General features: G+C 56.9%; 1 protein-coding gene across 1 annotated transcript in view; it reads right to left on the bottom strand.

The window, feature by feature from the left end:
* The window catches only part of ASB2 (ankyrin repeat and SOCS box containing 2), a 39,985-nt gene extending 37,230 nt beyond the window's left edge, over positions 1-2,755 (bottom strand). The window contains exon 1 of the mRNA XM_082733311.1: positions 2,419-2,755. The gene's annotated coding sequence lies outside the window, so the exon portion shown is untranslated. The remainder of the gene's footprint in view (positions 1-2,418) is intronic.
* Positions 2,756-18,171: the final 15,416 nt, after the last annotated feature.

Genomic DNA, 18,171 nt, shown 5'->3' with positions numbered 1-18,171 from the left:
GCCACCTTGCCAGCCCTGTCCTGGGCTCCAGGAAAGCGGGGGCCTTCAGTTGGCCCCTGGGGAGCAGGGGCTTCTGGAAGCTCTAGCTCCAGGCCACACAGTGGGAAGGTTGGGGTGGGGTACGGGACAGGAGAGCTCTCCCAGCCCTGCTGGTCTCATGTCTCACCAGGGCCCAACCCCAGGACTGGCAGGAAATCTTTTGAATTAGGATCCCACCAAAATCTTTCTCCTTTTGTTTTTCCCTCCCACTCTCCGGCCATCATTTCATTCTTCTCCCAGCTTGCCCTGCGCTTCCTCTGTCTACCCTCTCCTTTGTGTCCCTTTCTTTAAAAAAATCTGGCAAATTAGGAGTCCCTTACTCTGACATCACTACCCCTCTCCAAAACCTCTCCCCCAGCTGCAAAGCTTTTAAGGGTTTCCTTGATATTCCTGGGCACTAATTAGTCCAAAAGACGGCGCTAAGGATAAAAAAGATACAAACCAGCCCATGACCACCATCTCCTCTGGGCAGCCTGACCCTCTGCAGCTCCGAAATGGAAGGACACTGGGCGGGTCCAGAGATATTTTTGTGCCTCCTTCGGGAAAACTCTCTTGGACCTAGCCTGTCCACAATATACGGGGACCTTATGATACCCTGACTGTGCCAGGGACGGGTCTGTTTACTGCTGTGCTGGGCCCCAGGGAGGCCATGGCGTTGAATGCGGACGCTGGAGGCCAAAAGGCCAGGATCGGCTTTCCAACTCCAACGCATCCTGGCTGTCTGACTCCAGGCAAGACCTTGAACCTCTCAGAAGCTCAGTTTTCCCATCTGGGAAATGGGACTAACGATCACCTCTAACACAGGATGCCCTTGAGAAGAGTCAAGGAGAAAAGTCACCCGAAGCCCTGGGCCAGGGTCTGGCTCACAGTCAGCGCTCCACGAACGTCCGTGGATATGGATGGCCGTGTGGTTTGTTATAAGGTCGCTGGGGGCAGAGGATCACGGGTGCTCACTGCCCGGTCTGTTTGTGCAAAGAATGGATGATGCAAAGGAGAACAGCGCCAGGTGGGGGCTGCTGCCAGCTCCCGGAGGAGGCCACGCTGTAAACAGGCCTGCCACCAGCTGTCGGGACCCATCCAACTGTTTTGGAAGGGACAGGAGCTTCTGCCCCTGGCTGCCTTGTCGTGCTCTGCCCCCGGCCTTCGCTGCAGAGGGCGCCGACTGCGGCTGCTAGGCTGGTCCCAAGCTGCCTCTGCCTGGGCCCTGGAGCCATCTCCACCCTGGGCTCATGCACCTTATGTGAGGAGACCCCCGCCACCCTTCCTGTACAAGGAGGAGGGAGGTGGACTGGCCTCTGCCCTGATTCATGTTTCTGTCATTTACCTGGCCTCCCTACTTGGCACTGCTCTCCACCCCGCCCCCCCATTCCAGGCCATGTCCCCCTGCTACCGGGAAGCTCCCTGCAGTCACATCCCACCTACATCCCCTTTGCTCCAAAACAACCCAAAAATGTTACATCCTCTTGCCTGGCCTGGTGGGAGCCACCTCTCGCTCTGGCTTCCCTCCCCTCCCTACCAGTTTTGTCCCTACCTCTCCCCTTCATGACCCTTTGCTGTAGCCACTCTGCATTCCCGCTGACACCCCAGACCCCCCGTGGCGTGTCTGTCTTTGCCAGAGCTGCACCTCTGCCTAGAGGTCTCTGTCCCTGTCCCTCTGCCTGGTGACATCCACCCAGCTAAAGCTATCCCGTCCCTGGATATGTCCTCATGGTCATACACACATACACACACACGCACACACGCGGGGGCACACGCACAGCAGGCATGCGCACTCGAGGTACTTTGCATTTCTCCAATCCCACGGCGCTCTGTTAAATCTCACCAAACATCTCATTCGTTACATTGTGTCATAGTTTCTGCAGATCATACATCCCTTCATTGAGCCCCAAGCTGTTGCAGGTACAACTCCTGGCACCTGGCGGCTGTCTCCCCCACCAAACTGCGCAACTGCACACAGAGACTCTCCCTCAGCACCATGGACATTGATGCCCACGTGCATAAACAGAGCTATCTCCCCACCTGACCTAAAAGCCTTTCTGAAGGTCATTAGTCCCCCACAGATCCTGCCAAAGGTCCAGGGCACCCACAAGAGCACCGTGGATAACCCTGTTCCATTTCCATGTTTAGAAGTGCACAGAGGAGGCATATTCTGTGCGACTGTCCTGTGGAGAAGGCACCGGTACATGCATACGGCTGGTTCTCTCTCCCCCACCTCCAAAGCCAGAGTCCCCAGCATGCTTTGTAACACAAGAGACAGGAGAGAGAGACGCAGACAGGAGTCTTGACGACAAGGAGTCACCAACAAGTAGCTCGGTGGTCAAGTCCTAGCCAAACAATCTTTCTCGAAGTCAGTGTAAGAAAGTTGAAAGCATGCATTACCTGTTAGGCTCTGAAACAGGGGCACACGATTCAGGGGGACTAAAGAAAGTTTTCTTGAGTGTCTTAATTCAGAACATTCTCCCTGAGTTTTCCTTCTGCCCTGGCCCCGAGCTCCTGGCTGCTCTGCCAGGCCGTTCTGAAACACTTTCCTTTGAAGCAGGGTGTTTATTTCGGGCCCACCGCATGACCAGTGATGGCCAGCCAAACTATAAGACGTTGTGCCTCTTGGATGTCCTGTTTGAAGATCGCACGGAGGAGGCTGCCCTCCCGCCTTCCGTCCCTGCACCGTGCGTCAATTACGGACCTCGAGGCAGAGAGCATCTCGGAGCGCTGGCCCTCACGTGACGTCGTCATTTGTGATCCTTGACATGGAGGCCATATATGGGTATGTTTCTGGAACTCCCCAGGAGGCAGCGAGAGGAGAGAGAGGAGAGAGACAGGGAGGGAAAGAGGGTGGGGAGCTGGGGCTGGGAGATTAGGAGACAGAGCAGAGCGGGGGAACACTAGGGGACAGGAGAGGGGAGGGAAGTGCATGCAAAGAGATGATGGAGAGGAAGAAAGAAAGGACCAGGAGCAGGAGGAGAGGGGATAAGGCATCCATGAGAGGAGAAAGAAGAGGTAATTGGGGGAAACAGGGAAGCAAGGGAGAGGGACCCTGAGATTAATCCGGGGGTGGAAAGGGGCGTGTGGAAGGCAGAAGAGTAAAAGGGAGAGAGCAGGGAAGGGGGAGGGCACAGGGAAGGTGGGGGAGGCAGGGAGGCTGGGAAGAGGGCGGGGAGGAAGAAGGGAGCCCAGAGGGAAGGCGGGGAGGCAGAAGATGAACTAGGAAATGGAGTGAGAGCAGAGCAGAGCTGGAGGGAAGGTACTTGGGTTTAGGATAAGCAGCCTTAGCAGCAGAGTCTGCTGAGCATGCCCCAGGGGCAGAGCCTGCCTTGGAGGTTCAGGAATCCAGGCTGTCTTTGGGTTGGGCTGGGCTGCAAAAGGCAGGATAACAAACAAGCAAACAAACAAACTAGCGCATGCACCAGCCTTGGCAGCAGCACACAGCAGACGGAAGACTTCCCCCAGCACACAGCCAGGGAAGAAAGCCGCTGTTTCTGGAACACTCAGCCCAAGCCCCACCCTCAACTCAGCCACACACACTGAGCCTCCAGGATGCTCCTGGCACACTGCCAAACACTTACATCCCCACTGGCTGGAGTGAGGGACGGGGCCGGAAATGTCACTTGGTCTAAATGGAAAAAAAATGTCAATTTCAAAGGCCCATTCCCCTTGGAAGATACTGGAGTTACAATCTCCCAGGACGCTTTCTTATGGAGTCAAATGCAAGAGAACCTCAGGATGCCTTTACAGGCTCTTGGAATGTTCCACCTGGAAATAAATCTCAGTGACTGCAGGGTATCCTGGGCTCTGGTTGAGGTTCTGGACGTTGGATCTGGTGCAGGGGACTAGTCCCTGCAAGGTCAGTCCCAGACTACGTCCCAGCCACCCAGCTCCGGCACCTGCTAAATCATGTTTCACCCCAGGTGGGGCTGCCCCATCCCCCAGGCTACTGCAGTGGGTGGCTCCACAAGGTTAGCTCACGCTCAGCCCCTCCCAGACCCCTGTGACATGGTGTGGGGTGAGCGAAGGGCAGTGAGGGGCCATCCAGTTCTCTTTCTGTCTGGGGACTGTCCTCGGCGGGAGAAGTTCTAGCGGAGCCCACGGAGGGCATCCCTGGGGTCCTGCTGCTTCCATGGGCTCCCCAGGGGTAGGGCACAGGCCCCTCTGCTCTCTAACCCTTCTCAAGAGCCCCTTTTCCAGTGGCCTTCCGCCTTTCCTCTCGCTCCCAATCCAAACCTCTCGAAGTGGAGCGAGCTGGAGAAACTCGCTCTCCTAGTCCTGTTGCCTCTTGCCTTCGCTTTGCTTTTGAGAACCCAAAGCCTCAATTGTGGGTAAAGAGCCACGGGGAACAGAGAGTGCTCTGGGGGTGGCCTGCAGGGGGAGGGGCTGGTCAGGCACCAGTCCTCTAACAAATAGCATCATCAGTGTGGGGGGGGAGGCTGGGGTAACTGGGTGAAGGGCATTAAGGAGAGCACGGGATGGAACGAGCCCTGGGTGTCGCACGCAACCCACGAATCCCCGAACTCTGCCTCTGAAACTAATGATACGTTATATGTCCACGAATTGGATTTAAGTAAAATAAAATTAAAAAAGTAACTAAATGGCATCGTCCTGCTGTCCTCACACCACCTTCCTGGCAGGTGCTGTCATCACCCCCACTTGACAGATGAGGAAACTGAGGCTCAGGGAGTTGGGGAACTGTATAAGGGATGGTTTAGATCCGAACAACTGCCTGACATAAAAAGCAGCGCTTTCGGCCACAGGTCTGCCCGCCGTCCCCTGGCCCTCCCCCATGTAGCAGGGAATCCAAACGTTGGGGCAGAACAAGGAACCCCACAAGGTTATGAAAGTCAGTTAGTGAATGTTTGCTTTTCCCCTGGTCCTCACTCATCCCAGTCGGGAGGCGAACCCTGCAGTCAAGCCCACGTCCAACACTTGGCTATTGACGTCATGGGCTGCTCCCTCTGGACCCGGCAGTGAAATCCCATTAAACTTATCTATGCCTGACTCTACCCAGAGATTCTTTATTGTTATTATTATTATTATTTAGAGAGAAGAGAGAGAGAGAGAGAGAGAGAGAGAGAGAGAGAGAGAGAGAAGGGGGTGGAACAGAAGCAGAGCGAGAAAGAGAATCTTAAGCAGACTCCACACCCAGCATGGAGCCCGATGTGGGGCTCGATCTCACGACCCTGAGGTCATGACCTGAGCCGAACCCAAGAGTCTGACGCTTAATGAACTGAGCCACCCAAGCGTCACTCTACCCCAGACATCCTTATGAATTCATCTGAGTTGAAGCCTGAACAGTCCTGATTTCTTACAAGTTTTTATTAAAGCATCGTACACATGAAAGTGCACATACGTGTACAGCTCGATGGAATTTCACAGACGGAAGACACCCAGCCTTTGCACCAAAGGGAGGATATTAGCAGCACCCCAAAAGACATCCCAGTTTTGCACCCCTCCTCTGCTCTGCCTCGACAGCCACCACCCATCTCCTCCTGCCATAGGCGGGTGACCACTCCCCTGACCTTTAACGGTAAATGTTGTTTTCAGTGTCATACGAATGGCATCACACCTGTGTCTACTTTTGTTCCACGGTGTACGGCAAGATTCCTTCTCAGGACCATGTGGTTTTCCACCCAGACTACGCCACAGCTTATCTGTTCTACTATGGGTGGCCATGTGGGCCATTGCGACAGTGAGGAATACAGAGCTATGGACATTCCAGCACTTGTCCTTTGCTGCATGCATGTCCCATGTCTGTTGGGGATGCACCTCAGATGGGAGTCACTGGGTCCTGGGATGGGCGTGTGTTCAACTTTAGTAAAACTACCAGTTTTCCAAAGTTGTACCAATTTGCATTCCTGTCAGCGCTGATAAGAGTTCTAGTCGCTCTGACATTTTTAATATTATCTGTTCTGATGGGCTTTGGAGACATCTCATTGCAGCTTTAATTCGCATGTCCCTGATGACAAACAACACTGAGCACCAGAGAGAGTCCCTGGCCCCCGTGACCTCCGGAGCCCTCCCAGGGTCACCAACTTTGTACAAGACCCCAGAGGTGGGCCCCTGGAACAGCCCTCCAGGGAGCGTTTTTATAGGGACAAAAAGGGGTGGAAGAGGGATGGGTCCCTGCTGGGGCCACAAGCAAACAACTGGTCAACCTGCAGGGAGCAGCAAGGACACGACCCTCAAGACAAAGCCCCCTGGGCCCACACATGGCGCCAGGAAGCTTCTACATTCTGATCCTAAACAGAACCCACCCTCCCTCCCTCTCTAGTCCCCTAACCTGTTTTCTTTTTCTCTATAACCCTTATACCCGCCCCCCCTTTCTTATCACAGATTTATGTCATTGGTTTATTGCCTATGTCTCCCATCTAAAATAGTCTTTCTGTTCACTGCTGGCTGTCAGTGCCTATAACAGTGCCTGGCATGTAGTAAGGGCTCGCCACGTGTTGAATGTCTGTGCTAACATTCAAGCCACACAGCTTCTAGGTCTGAACGGGGGAGGCCTGCAGCCCTGCCTGCCAGCTTCAGCCTGAGTCTTGGCCACACACACACACACACACACACACACACACACCTCTAGCCTATCACTTTCAGGCTTCCCTCCTCATTTACTTTAATCTGAATTCCCATAAATAGAGGGGTGTGTGTGTGTGTGTGTGTGCATGTGATGGGGAGGCTGTTCGTAGAGCCCTACCCCCAGCAGGGCCCAGAGAGGATGCCGACACCCGCATATTTTCCTATGACAATGACACCTCTTCCAGGAACCAGGAACAAAAGAAAGAGAGAGAGCGCGAGGAGAGGAAGCACCAGCTAAGCAGGGAGGAGGGAGCTGAGATGTGGGTCAGTGCCAAGTCCAGGGACGGCTCTGACCCAGCCATGGAATGTCAGCCACCAAAATAAGCACCCCTGTGGCCTTGGCATCCTGGCCCCCAGCCCTGGCTGCCTCTTGATATTAGTTTATTTTGGTTTCAAGACATGAAGCACGGACAAGAGTCCAGTCCTCACTCTGGACAGCCTCCTGGATGGGGGAGGGGGGATGGACAGAGCTCAGACGGCGGGGGGGGGGGGGGGGGGGGAGGGGTGCCCACGAAGGCTGAGTTCTGGGAGGGAGGAGGGTGCATCTATGGAAAGGGAAAGCAGGGATCAAGGAGGAGGCAGAGACAAACCCCAGCCTCTCTTTTTTTTTTTTTTTTCTCTTATTTTTTTAAGATTTTATGTATTTATTTCACAGAGAAGGAGAGAGAGAGCACAAGCAGGAAAAGCAGCAGGCAGAGCGAGAGGGAGAAGCAGGCCCTCCATCGAGCAGGGAGCCCGACGCAGGGCTCGATCCCGGGACCCTGGGATCATGACCCGAACCAAACGCAGATGCTTAACCGAGAGCTCCCCAGGCGCCCCTTCTCTGCCTTTCTTTAAAGTGGGCACTATGTCCTCTGCTGTGCGGCCAACGACGCTTTCTTCTGGAACAATCCGGACCCCCTCAACCTCGCAGCTCAGGGGGCCAAGGGAGAAAAGACAGACGCTCTTTCCCATTTCTAGAGAGCAGAGCGGGGCATGGCGCTCAGCCCTCAGACGGGAGGAAAGCACAGGCCGGCCTCGTGCCCTGCCCACAGCCTACATGAGCGGATAGAGAAGGAGCCCTCGGGACTGGCAAGAGGCCACCTGGTCCCCCTGCTCTCTCCAATGCCCCACGTGCATGTGAGGGGAGGAATTGTGGATCTTACAAGGGTTACCTTGTATGAGCAGATCTGAGGTAGAAACCCAATCCTGGGACGTGGGGCTCTTGGAGCCAGCTGGGGCCTTCCTGAGCCATAACTGACCCCAGACAAGAGCAGCCTGGACAGAGCCACAGGACAAAAAGACATAGCAGGGCCCTGGGATCAGCTGGCCTCGTGGCTCCCTGCTCTAGACCCCTCAGACATCCCACCAACCACCCTTGGCTGGCCGTGCTGAGGGACCCCTGCCCAGAGGCACAGAGCGAGGCCACCTGGCACCGCTCCTGGCTCTCAGAGCCCTGGGGAAAGGCCCATCTCCAGCAGAAACCCTGGAGTCCGGAACCCTCTGACACCCGCCGGTCGCTGTCTCGCCCCTGGAGGGTGTCCTGGGCCTGGCAGGGACATGGCTGGGACATGCTTGGCTTGCACTGTGCAGACAGTATCGTCTATTTTGGGAGACGCTGCCCACGTGCAATTCCAGGGAGCGCCACACCATCCCGATTCCCGCACGGCCACCAGGGTCCGATAATCCCCGCCTGTTCCCCCCTTGCTGCTGGGCCCTGGCCACGGCCCTGCACCTCCCCAAATCTGTTTCATCTTTGGAGAAAAATGGGAGTGACCACCCTCCGTCCCACGGCTCGTAGGGGGTTTGATAAGATCCCAGGGCTCAGAGAGCCCGACTTAGGGCACGCTCATCCTCGGGATTTCTTTCTTTGCTCCTGCCACCCGCAGGGGGTTGTGGAGGAGGGAAGGGCGTCTCCCATGGGTCGGGTGAGCTCAGGCAGTGGGCAGGCCTGAGGCTGACCCATCCTGGAGGCTTTTGGCCCTATCCGTGGGTCAGGTCCCTTGGCCCCCTCCAAGAGGGCCTGATCTCACTGTGCCGGAGTCACCCCTGGGAACTGAGAAACAAAGTTCAACCCAAGTTAACTGTTGGGAATGGGTTTTCTAGGAACACCAATGTGTCCACGGTGGGACCTGGAGCTTCCTACTACCCTTTGGCAGGAGAGAAAGGACCCTTGCGTGCAGACCCTCACACCCAGCCTCCTTCCCCAGGAAGGAGCCATGGGCCGGGTCAGGCACTGTAGGGCCATGGGGACGTAGCAGCTCCCGGCTCGCCCCTCCCAGTGCGGCCAGAGCCGGTGCCATTCGTGGACCTGTTGGCTCTGGAATTGCCATGAACAGGGGAAAGCAGATGCCTCTCGAACGCAGGCCCTGGGCCCGCTGCTCTGGAGGCAGAGCTCACTCCAGACACGCAGCTGTCCCAGAATTGGCACCTCAGGCCAGTGGACCGCTCCCAGGCTTAACTTACACCCCAGCCCTGCTCCTGGGGCATCCAAAGTGGCCAGCGATGTGACCTCGCAGAGGTGTTGGCCAGCGCCGCCGCTCTGGGGAGGGTCCTGGGGTTGCTTTGATGAGGAGGGCCTGGGTCCTGGGTGTGATGGGCCAGGGGAGTGGACTGGGGGTCCTGCAGCATGGCTGCCTCCTACAGGAGAGTCAGCACCCTACTATTATAGGTGGAGGCCCCGGGGCATGCCTGGGACTTACCTGCCCTCGGTGACGGTGACACATCTGACCACCAGCCTCTCTCCCACACAGAACTATAAGAGCCAAAGAGCAAAGAATATGGGAACGGGCAGGTTGTAGGATCCAGCAGCCTTTCTCGGAGGCCAGGGAGCCAGAGTCAAAGAGCAAGAGGAGCTGGCCAGCCTCTGTGGAGGCCTCGGCTTCTAGAAACCCACTCCCGCCTTCTCTGCAGCTCCCTCCCAGGATAACAGTGCGCCCTTAGCGATGGACAGTCACAGGGTGCTGTGGAGCCTGTCTTCCCCCTGTTGGGCAGATGGACAGCAAGCCCGCCACAGCAGAGGAAGATGAGCCCAGAAAGCAAGGCTGGGCCTCCTCATGAGTGCATTCAAGATGTGTGCTACCCCCGGTGAATCCCAGAGGTGCTTGGGTGAGGAAGCACCTGTGACCTTAGGTTTACGATAGACGGCCAGCCCTAGTGAGTGGCAGGAGGCTTCACAGGCAGTTTGGGGGTCAATGTCATTGTGCCCCATCATTCCCACTCCAAGAGGTCAAACTGGGGCCACTCCCAGCGTAGGACCACTTGGGAGGTGACTGTCCCTGATCTCCCTGCGGAGCCCAGTGGCCAAAGATCCAGACTGCAGTCATCCACCAGCCCTGCCCCTTGCTCGCTCTGTGACCTTGGACCACCTCCTTAACCTCTCTGAGCCTTGGCTTCCTGGTACATAAAATAAAGGAAGAATAACCGTACCCAGATCTCATAAGAAAGTATCCATATCTTCCTTAGAATAAAGACTTATAAATGTTAGTAGTGGTTATTAGCTTAAACTTCCTTGTAGAGACAGAGGAGATGCGGGTTGGCAAAGAAAAAACTACTTCACTGGGACAATTTCCTCCCAGTGGACATTTGACAATTCCTGGAGACATGTTTGGTAGCCAGGACCGAAGGGGCGTTGCTCCTGGCATCTAGTGGCTAGAGGCCCGGGATGTTCTAAACATCCTCCAAAGGATAAACACACAAACAAACAGGCGACAAAGCAGGGAACCACCTCCCCAGGATAGAATTAGCACAGAGTTAACTGTTGGAATTAACAGCCCAGATGACCGCAGGGCTGTGGGGGAGAAGCCTGGCTTGCCATGGGACAAAGGCTAGTGGGAAGAAAATGAGGTCTGCCCTGAGCCGATGAGGGGAGGCGCAGGGGTCTCCCCTTCGCTCCTGGGCTGACTTCGGACTTCAGGAAGAGCTGCCATCAATGGGGCCCAGGTGTCTGGATTTCAAATGTCTTTGACTGTTACTTGCTCCTTGAACGGGGCTTGTAAACCAGCCCTGAAGGTCACAGGCAGAGGGAAATGCAGTCACAGTTTGAGCAAAGCAAAAGGAATAGCTTCGGTGATCATTGTTAAGGTTAGGGTTTCTCCATTTAGCAGGAAAGGGCGGCCCCCAGGTAATCTCAGCTCTGCCGGGCCAGGCTCCTGCTGGCGGCGGGCGCACTCAGACACGGACGTGCAGGGGCACACCACACGCACAGAGCTCACACTCTTTAAATGAAGAAAAGAGGTGCGTTTAACCCACGGGTTGGCGCTCCAGATGCTGAATGGGCTATTCTGGGCTATGCTGAGAACTCTGAGTCTCTGTGAGATGGGTCGGCGCACGCACCTTTGTCCTCTGAGATCAGGATTCCTACTCGTCAGCTGGAATTCCAACCGAGCCTACTTTACATGTTTTCAAAACAGAAATAAAAAATGGATAAGAATGATTTTGGAAGAGTCCCTGAATCCTGGGCTCCAACCCCTCATCCTATGTAATTTCCAAATACAGGCTATTGGCCACAATTTAGTTAATGTGTTTGCCGCTGATCTTCGTGCGCGGAGACAGTCTCACACCCATGCACGCTTGCCGCGTTGCACGTGACCTAGGGAGGCTGCACCCCCTCCCCCAAGCCCGCCAGGCCTCAGGGAACCCTGGCTTGAGTGGACACTGGGAAGGAGGGTGGGATGTGTCTCACACCTGCGGAGTGTGGCAGGGGGATGTGACCCCCCCCCCAATCTTACTAAGCAGATGGAGGCTCAGAGACTTTAAGGTGAATTTCCAAGTTCGCTCAGTTAGTACGGGGTTCCGATCTTTAAAATTCCTTTCTCTCTCTGTGCATTCCCTTTGTCCTTCACTTTCAAGTTTTCCTGGGGCCGCTGATGCCAGCCAGTATCGGCTCCAAACTGCACTGTCATAGCTCCTGGCCTGGCTGTCAGAAAGCGTGTGACCCGGGCACAACATCCCCACCCCCACCCCCCCACCCCCCGCCACCGCCGCCTGCAGCGGCCAGGGCTCTGCTCAGGTTGGGGCTGCTGCCAACCGCAGGGCTCCTGGATGGGAGCTGACTTTTCTGTCCGTGCAGGGCCTGTTCTGTGGCCCCTCAGTCCTCGCCCTTCCCGCCAGGGCCCCGGGTCTATATTTACCAGCAGTGCTGGCGCCGACAGGAGCAGGTGTCTGCTGTGCAGAGAGGCCTGGGAGAGAGTCCTCAGTGGGCTGCTGTGCCCAGCGACTGGCTTCGTGGCCGGGGCAGTCCGGGGCCATCCGGCTGAGGGCTGCCGCCTCCCCCGGGGGAAAGCAGATCCTGGGAGAATCTACACAGGCCCAGGGTCATGCCTGTTGCTTAGTCGTCTTGATGGGGTCTCCAAGGTCCCCCTGTGACCAGCCCCTCACACCTTCCTCGGTCCCTCTTTTCATCAGATGCCCCTTCCTCCCTCCCCCTGTCTGCATGCGCAGGCTCTTGGACCCTCTTGGACTCGAATGCACATTCCCTTGGGCCCTTGGGCAGGTTCTGCAGAGCAGGGGTGCGGGGTGGGTGGTGCTCCCGCTGAGTGTCTCATACACAAGGCAGCTGATTTCCCCGGCTCGGGGAGCAGGCCCTTCTCACCTGTCTGTCGGAGTCACAATTAGCATCTTCCTCATGGGGCTGGTATAGGGCTGACCTGAGTAACACACCCAGAAAGTCTAGGGCAGCAGCTGCCTGAGGCGAGTGCTCAGTAACTGTGACTCCTATTTCCATCCTCAAAGCACACATTAAAGGCTGTGAGCCCTACAGAGAGCCAGAAGCAATGTCAGCTGCTGGGATGTTCGAGCCCTACCTGTCGGGAGGCACGGCCTCAAACCAGGCTTCAAACCAGCCTCAAACCCCCCAAATGGGGAGCGGCCGAGAGGAGGGGGGGGAGGAGGAACGGGTCAGGGAGGAGGGGTGCGGCGGGGAGGAGGGAGTAGGGAGGCCTTCCAACAAAGGGGATTATGGTCGCCCTGAGTCTTGGCAGAGGAGGAGTGTGTAGGTGCACAGGTGGGTGCTGGGTAGCCCAGGCAGGGGGCACAGCAGGAGCCAAGGTCCACAGCACTGAGGCTGGTGGCCAGCTTGGCAGCCACGGGCGATGGGCGTGGCCAGAGGGCAAACGTGGGCCTGAGCAGGTGGCAGGGTTGGATCGGGAGAGCTCTGTGCGTCGTGTCAAGGGCTTGTACTGTATGGGGGTGCAAAGGAGAGAAAAGGGGGTGTGGTGGTTTGGGGTTTGGTGTTGGGGTGCTTTTGGCCTACGAAAGGCAGACATTTCTCACTGGCTCATGTATCAGCCCAAGGTCAGCCCACCAGGGTGGCAGGGAGCTCTGCTTCTCAGTCGGTGAACTGGGTTCCCAAATTGCCAGCCATTCCTTAAAGCCTGTGGCCGTCCGTCTGTCCATCCGTCCGCATGTTTAGAGGGGTGGTTGCCACAGGTTGCAGAGCTCTGCAGGCTGGGAAGGCCAGCCCCACGTCTATGCGGGGCCCCCAGCCCTAGCTTGTAGACGGCTGCCTTCTCGGCTTACCCTTCCTCGACAAAAGCAGCACAGGGAAGTTTTTTAGCAGTTCAGAATTAGTCTCTTTTCTTTCATTTCTACAGCCTAGTGCAAGGTCTAGGGGCTGGGGGTGGGGTCTGAGGAAGGAAGGAGGAAGAGAGGGAGCGAGATGGGGGAGGGGGGAAGGGAGGAGGGAGCCAGGTGTCTGTGTTGGGAAATACTTGGATGAAAGCGTGGGGTGGATATGACCCCCATCTCATTCGGGGTCTTCAGCGGGGGGGGGGGGGGACCTCTGCAGGACAGAGCGAAGAGTGTGGGCCCAGGGAGGAGGGCAGTGGGAACAGGCGGTGTGGAGGGCCAGCCCTGCGCAGGTGACTGCCCGCCTGCCTGCACTTCCCAGAGAGGCCAGCTGGGCTGCTGGACGGTGGCTGCTGAAGACAGCGGCCAGTGTGCTGGGGACAGGGTCCCGCCGGGGTGGAGACAGCAAGGGGCTTGGATGGCAGGAGAGCACAGGCCCCACCATCAGAAGAAATCTTAGGGGAAGGTTTGGGCACAAGGGTCCCGGGGACCTGAGGAGCTTGGAGCCGATCACGGCACTGCCACGCAGGTGAGACACCCCGTGGACATCAGGTTCCAGCGCTCTGCCTCTGCTCTGCACCTCTTGCTGGGCTCCTAACAGAGTCTCTTAACGGAGGATTGGGGGTCCCTGAGGGGGATCCGCGACTCCGTCCCTGTCCCTACCCATCTTTGCAAGGAGTGTCTTCGGTACACATGATCAAGGGGACAGAGCCCAAGGGAGATTAAGAAACCCTGGTTTCCTTTTCTAGACTGAGACGGCCCCTCCTTTGCTGTCGGGTGCTCCCAGCCCTTCTATGCGCAGAGCTTTGCCCCAGACTCGCCCTCTGGCTTTTGACTGAATCCAGCCAATGGGAGGCCAGGTGGGCGGGACCAGGGCAAGGGGGCAAGGGGTTTATTTCTCCAGCTCCTCCCCTGCTTGGCACCGGGGGTTCTGATGGGGACTCCGTCTGCCATGGCCGCAGCACCTGTCCGGCTGGACTCCGGATGCCCTGCTCAGTCTCAGCGCCCTTGACCTGCCCACACCTCTACCAGTTCATTGCTTCTCTTTATTTACCTGACGCGTGTGCCTGCGGTGTTTTGCGGTTGGGGTTGTCAGATAATATACAGGATGCCCGGTTCCTTTTGAATTTCAGATAAGCAACAAGCACTTTTGGTATAAGTATATCTTCAGTATGGCATGGGACATACTTACACTCTGATTCCTTGCTGTTGATCTGAAATTCATATCCAACTGTATATCCTGTCTTTTTCTTTCCAAACCTGACAGTCCTAGCTGCAGGGCCCTTGATAGACACTAACGTGTCCCGTGAGTCATAGAATGTTTCCAGAACAGGTGGGTTTGAACCCCTTACACGTTCCCATGCACAGACAGCACTTGGGGCTGCTTCTTTCTCAAGATGGGACAGCGGGAGGCTGCCCTGGGGACCAGAACGTAGCCTAAAACTGAGATTGACCCAGACATCTCCCGCTTGCTGGCATCAGCTCCTAAAATGTCCCCAGGAGCGCACGCAGAGGCATCCGGGTCCTTGCTCCCATGAGCAGGTCCTAGCCATTGACAGTGACATGACCCGATTCTCAGCACCTTTGAGGCCACAGCAGCGCCCCACCAGGTCTGGCAACCAGGACAAGGACATTTGGAGAGAGAGAGAGGGCATTCAAAAGATCTGGTGTCCTCCTGTGAACTTTAAACTGGGTGCGGAGATCGAATGCCCTTTCTCTCACTCCCTAGCCATGGGGTTCTGGGCCTCAGCTTCCTCATCCGTAACATGGGACAGTAATTCCTAGAGGGCAGCCCGCAGTGAGATTCAGTGAAGGACAGCTCGCGGCGCTCACACAGTAAGCGACAGGCTCGGGACTACACTGAGGCCTGCCCGCCTCCCGAGGCCCAGCCTGTCGTCCTCTGACTTAGGAAATAGTTGTTGCTGTAACAAATCCCAAAATTTACAAGGGCTCAACACAACAGTATGTTTCCCGCTCTTGAAAATCTACAGGCAGCTGCTGGTCTTCATCGGCTCACAGCTGTCCATCCCGAGGTGACGCAGGGACCTAGGCTGTGTCTGTGGGTGTCTGTGGTGTGTCTCCACCATCGCGTGTGCCTTCCTGGGCCGCCGCACTCGTGTGCACAGAGGGGCGAGCAGAGAGAGAGAGTGTGAAAGAGGACACAGAGAACGTTCTGTCGGCCCGGCCTGGGAAGGCTAGACACTCCTCCTGTCACATTGGCCAGCTCGTGGTCCCCGGCCACTAGTAACTTCAGACAGGCTGGGGAACGTTTTCTGGCTCTGTTCCCAGGAAGAAGGGGAAACCACTTCTGTGGTGGCCAGTGGCCTCAGCCCCACTTCCTTGCCCCCGGAAATGACACAACTGACAGCACCGAGGAGGGTTTGCGAGGCCGCCCCAGGAGAAGGTAGCCCCAAAGAAACGAGGCTGTGTTCTTTGTTTGGGGCCTCCAGGAGCCGACTAGGATTTGAGTTTACCCTGTATGTGGGGAGGTAGTGCACAAAACATGGTGTGCGGACGTGAGACAGAAGAGGCAATTCAGCAAAGGGCATATTCTCGGGCCGGTCAGCACCGTGGGCAGTGGCAGCCAGTGTGGGATCGGAGCCTCAGAGTCGTCCAGGAGGACGAGCGGGGTGTGTCTGCTCCTCCCATCAGTCCGTGTTTGAGGGCTAGCGACTCCCTGGCACTTCTGGCTTCTAACGTGGCAAAGGATGCTTGAGCGAGACACACAGGTGCTAGCAGGTGGAGGACTGAAGGCGGGCCCTGAGTAGTCAGGGTTGGGGACCCAAGCAGGACACCCACAATGTCAGACGTACATAGCAAGTTTGCAAGGGACACTTGATTTCCTTTCAAATGGCCCCTTGAAGGGACAGGCAAGGGTAAGCTCCCACCTGACAGCCATGTCCGTTCCCTGCACTCCAGCCCGATGGCTCCCGGAAGCCGGGGCAGAGAGTCTGGAGGCTGTGTGGCCGAGAGCTGAGCACTGGACTGGGAGTCCACTGACCCACTCTGGAACCCAGCTCAGCCTCTTCCTGGCTCGAGACCTTGGGCAAGTACGTCACCTCTTCTAGGTCCAGTCCATTCCCTGGTCACTTAATGACACTCACTGGGTGCCCACTGAAAAGGACCTTAAACGTGCTGGGCCCTGAGGATACAGCTGAGGACACAGGCAGCCCGGCCCTCCAGGGCTCACAGGCACTTACAGATACGGGCTTTTCTTCAGGAAAACAGGGGGGAGGGCATCAGAAAAGCAGAGCATACTCCCAATCCGTCCTTGGAGGGCAAGTTCTGTTCCGCGCAGCAGAGCCTCTCCTCAGTCCCTTGCCTGCTCCTGGGAGGGCGTGCGTTCCAGCAAGCTCCAGATGCTGGAGCCGCGCACAGGTTGTAAGATGGGTGTGCTCGCTGCCTCTGGGCTGAGATTCAGGCGAGGGGAGATAGCTGGATGCCTCCGTATTTTGCAGGGCCTGGCACACACTGAAAATGCAAGCCCCTTGTTCAGAGATCGAGACTTTCAAGGCAGCCACGTCAGAACCGAGACTCGGCATTCCTGAGTATGGGACCCCGTGGGTCTGCAACTCTGGGAGATCTTGCTGCAAAAGAGATTTTGTAAACTGTGAAGGACAGAGCCCGTGGGAGAGGTGGTGACCACCTGAGGACAGCAGGAGTCTGAATGAGCCCAGGGGTAAACGGCCCCACCCTAAGTCCAAGCCCCATCCTCTGGCCAGAGGCACTGAGTCAGACTGTCTGTCCTCAGAAAGAGCCAGCTGGTCCCCTCTGACCTTGGGCAAGGCCCAGCCATGCTGTTCCAGGGTCAGAGGGGTTGGCAGCTTCAGGACCTGGAGGCACAGGCTGTCTGAGAATTACAGACTGCATTCGGTGATGCCCAAGGACGCCCAGTACTGGGAAGGCCTCTCGGGGCCTGGGGACCAGCTGCCCAGTCCCGCACCCACCCCCTCAGCCCAGGGAAAACTCTGCTCACAGTATGGCACACCTGTGCGTGCAGAAGCCTCTGGTGCCTCCAGCAAGCTCAGTGGGGTTCACAGATGGCCCTCTTAGGAAGCCCTCAGGACTTCATCTAGAAATACTCTCCTGGCTTTGAGAGCTTAGAATCTGAAGGTCTCATGATGGTCTCAAGGCTGTCTCGCTCTGACCTTGCTCTTCATGCCCGGGAGGTCCTGAATGCCCCCACAATCCAGCCTCAGTCCTTAGCCTGTCTCTTGCAGCATTTCCTGTCCCAGTCCACCCATCAGGGTTCTCGGGGTCTGCCTAAGGCTGAGCTCAAAGCCCAGGTTCTTCTCTGCAGCTGCTGGGGGAGAATCTGCTTCCAGGCCTGTTCAGGTTGCTGGCAGAGAGAGTTTCTGGCAGCCGGAGGACGGAGGTCCCCATCTGCTCGTCGCCTATCAGCCGGGGACTGTTCTGGGCTCCCCGATCTTTGCTCCCTGACCCCTGCATCTCAGCGTGTGAGAGCCTCCCTCACCTCGAATCTCTGTCTCATGGCAAATCCCTCGGGATCCCTCTTCCTCTACCGGACAGAGAAGTTTTCCAGGGCTCCTGCCATTAGATCAGGCCCCCTGGGGGGGCTCCCTGTCTCAGGTTCACTGATCAAAGCCTTAGCTACAGCTGCAAAATCACAGGCGGGCTTGCCCATCATCGTCACAGACCCAGCCCCGGGCAGGATCTGGTCTCCTCTCCCACTCGGCACGCACTCCCCGCCACCGTCCCCATGCTTTCAGGATGCAGCGTGGTTCTCGTCTTCCTCTCCTCTCGCTGCTACCCCTGCTTGGACTCTGCCGTGTTCATCCAGCATCATCAAGACTCCCTTAAAAAAAGATAGTAAAAAAGGGCTGGGTCCAGGCCACCCAGGGAGCTGGCAGAAGCCACCCCAGCTGGGGACACTCAGTCTCCCTACTCCAAGGCAGCTCGTGTCCCAGAGACTTAGGGCCTTGACCTCCTCTGAGCTCAGCAAATAGAGTGACCGCTCAAGGTCAGATAAGCCCTTGGGGGACTGTGGGAAGTGCTGAC

Source organism: Mustela nivalis (assembly GCF_964662115.1).
Source record: "Mustela nivalis genome assembly, chromosome: 6".
In the NCBI taxonomy this organism is placed as follows: domain Eukaryota; kingdom Metazoa; phylum Chordata; class Mammalia; order Carnivora; family Mustelidae; genus Mustela; species Mustela nivalis.
This window is presented reverse-complemented; position numbering and strand designations above follow the sequence as displayed.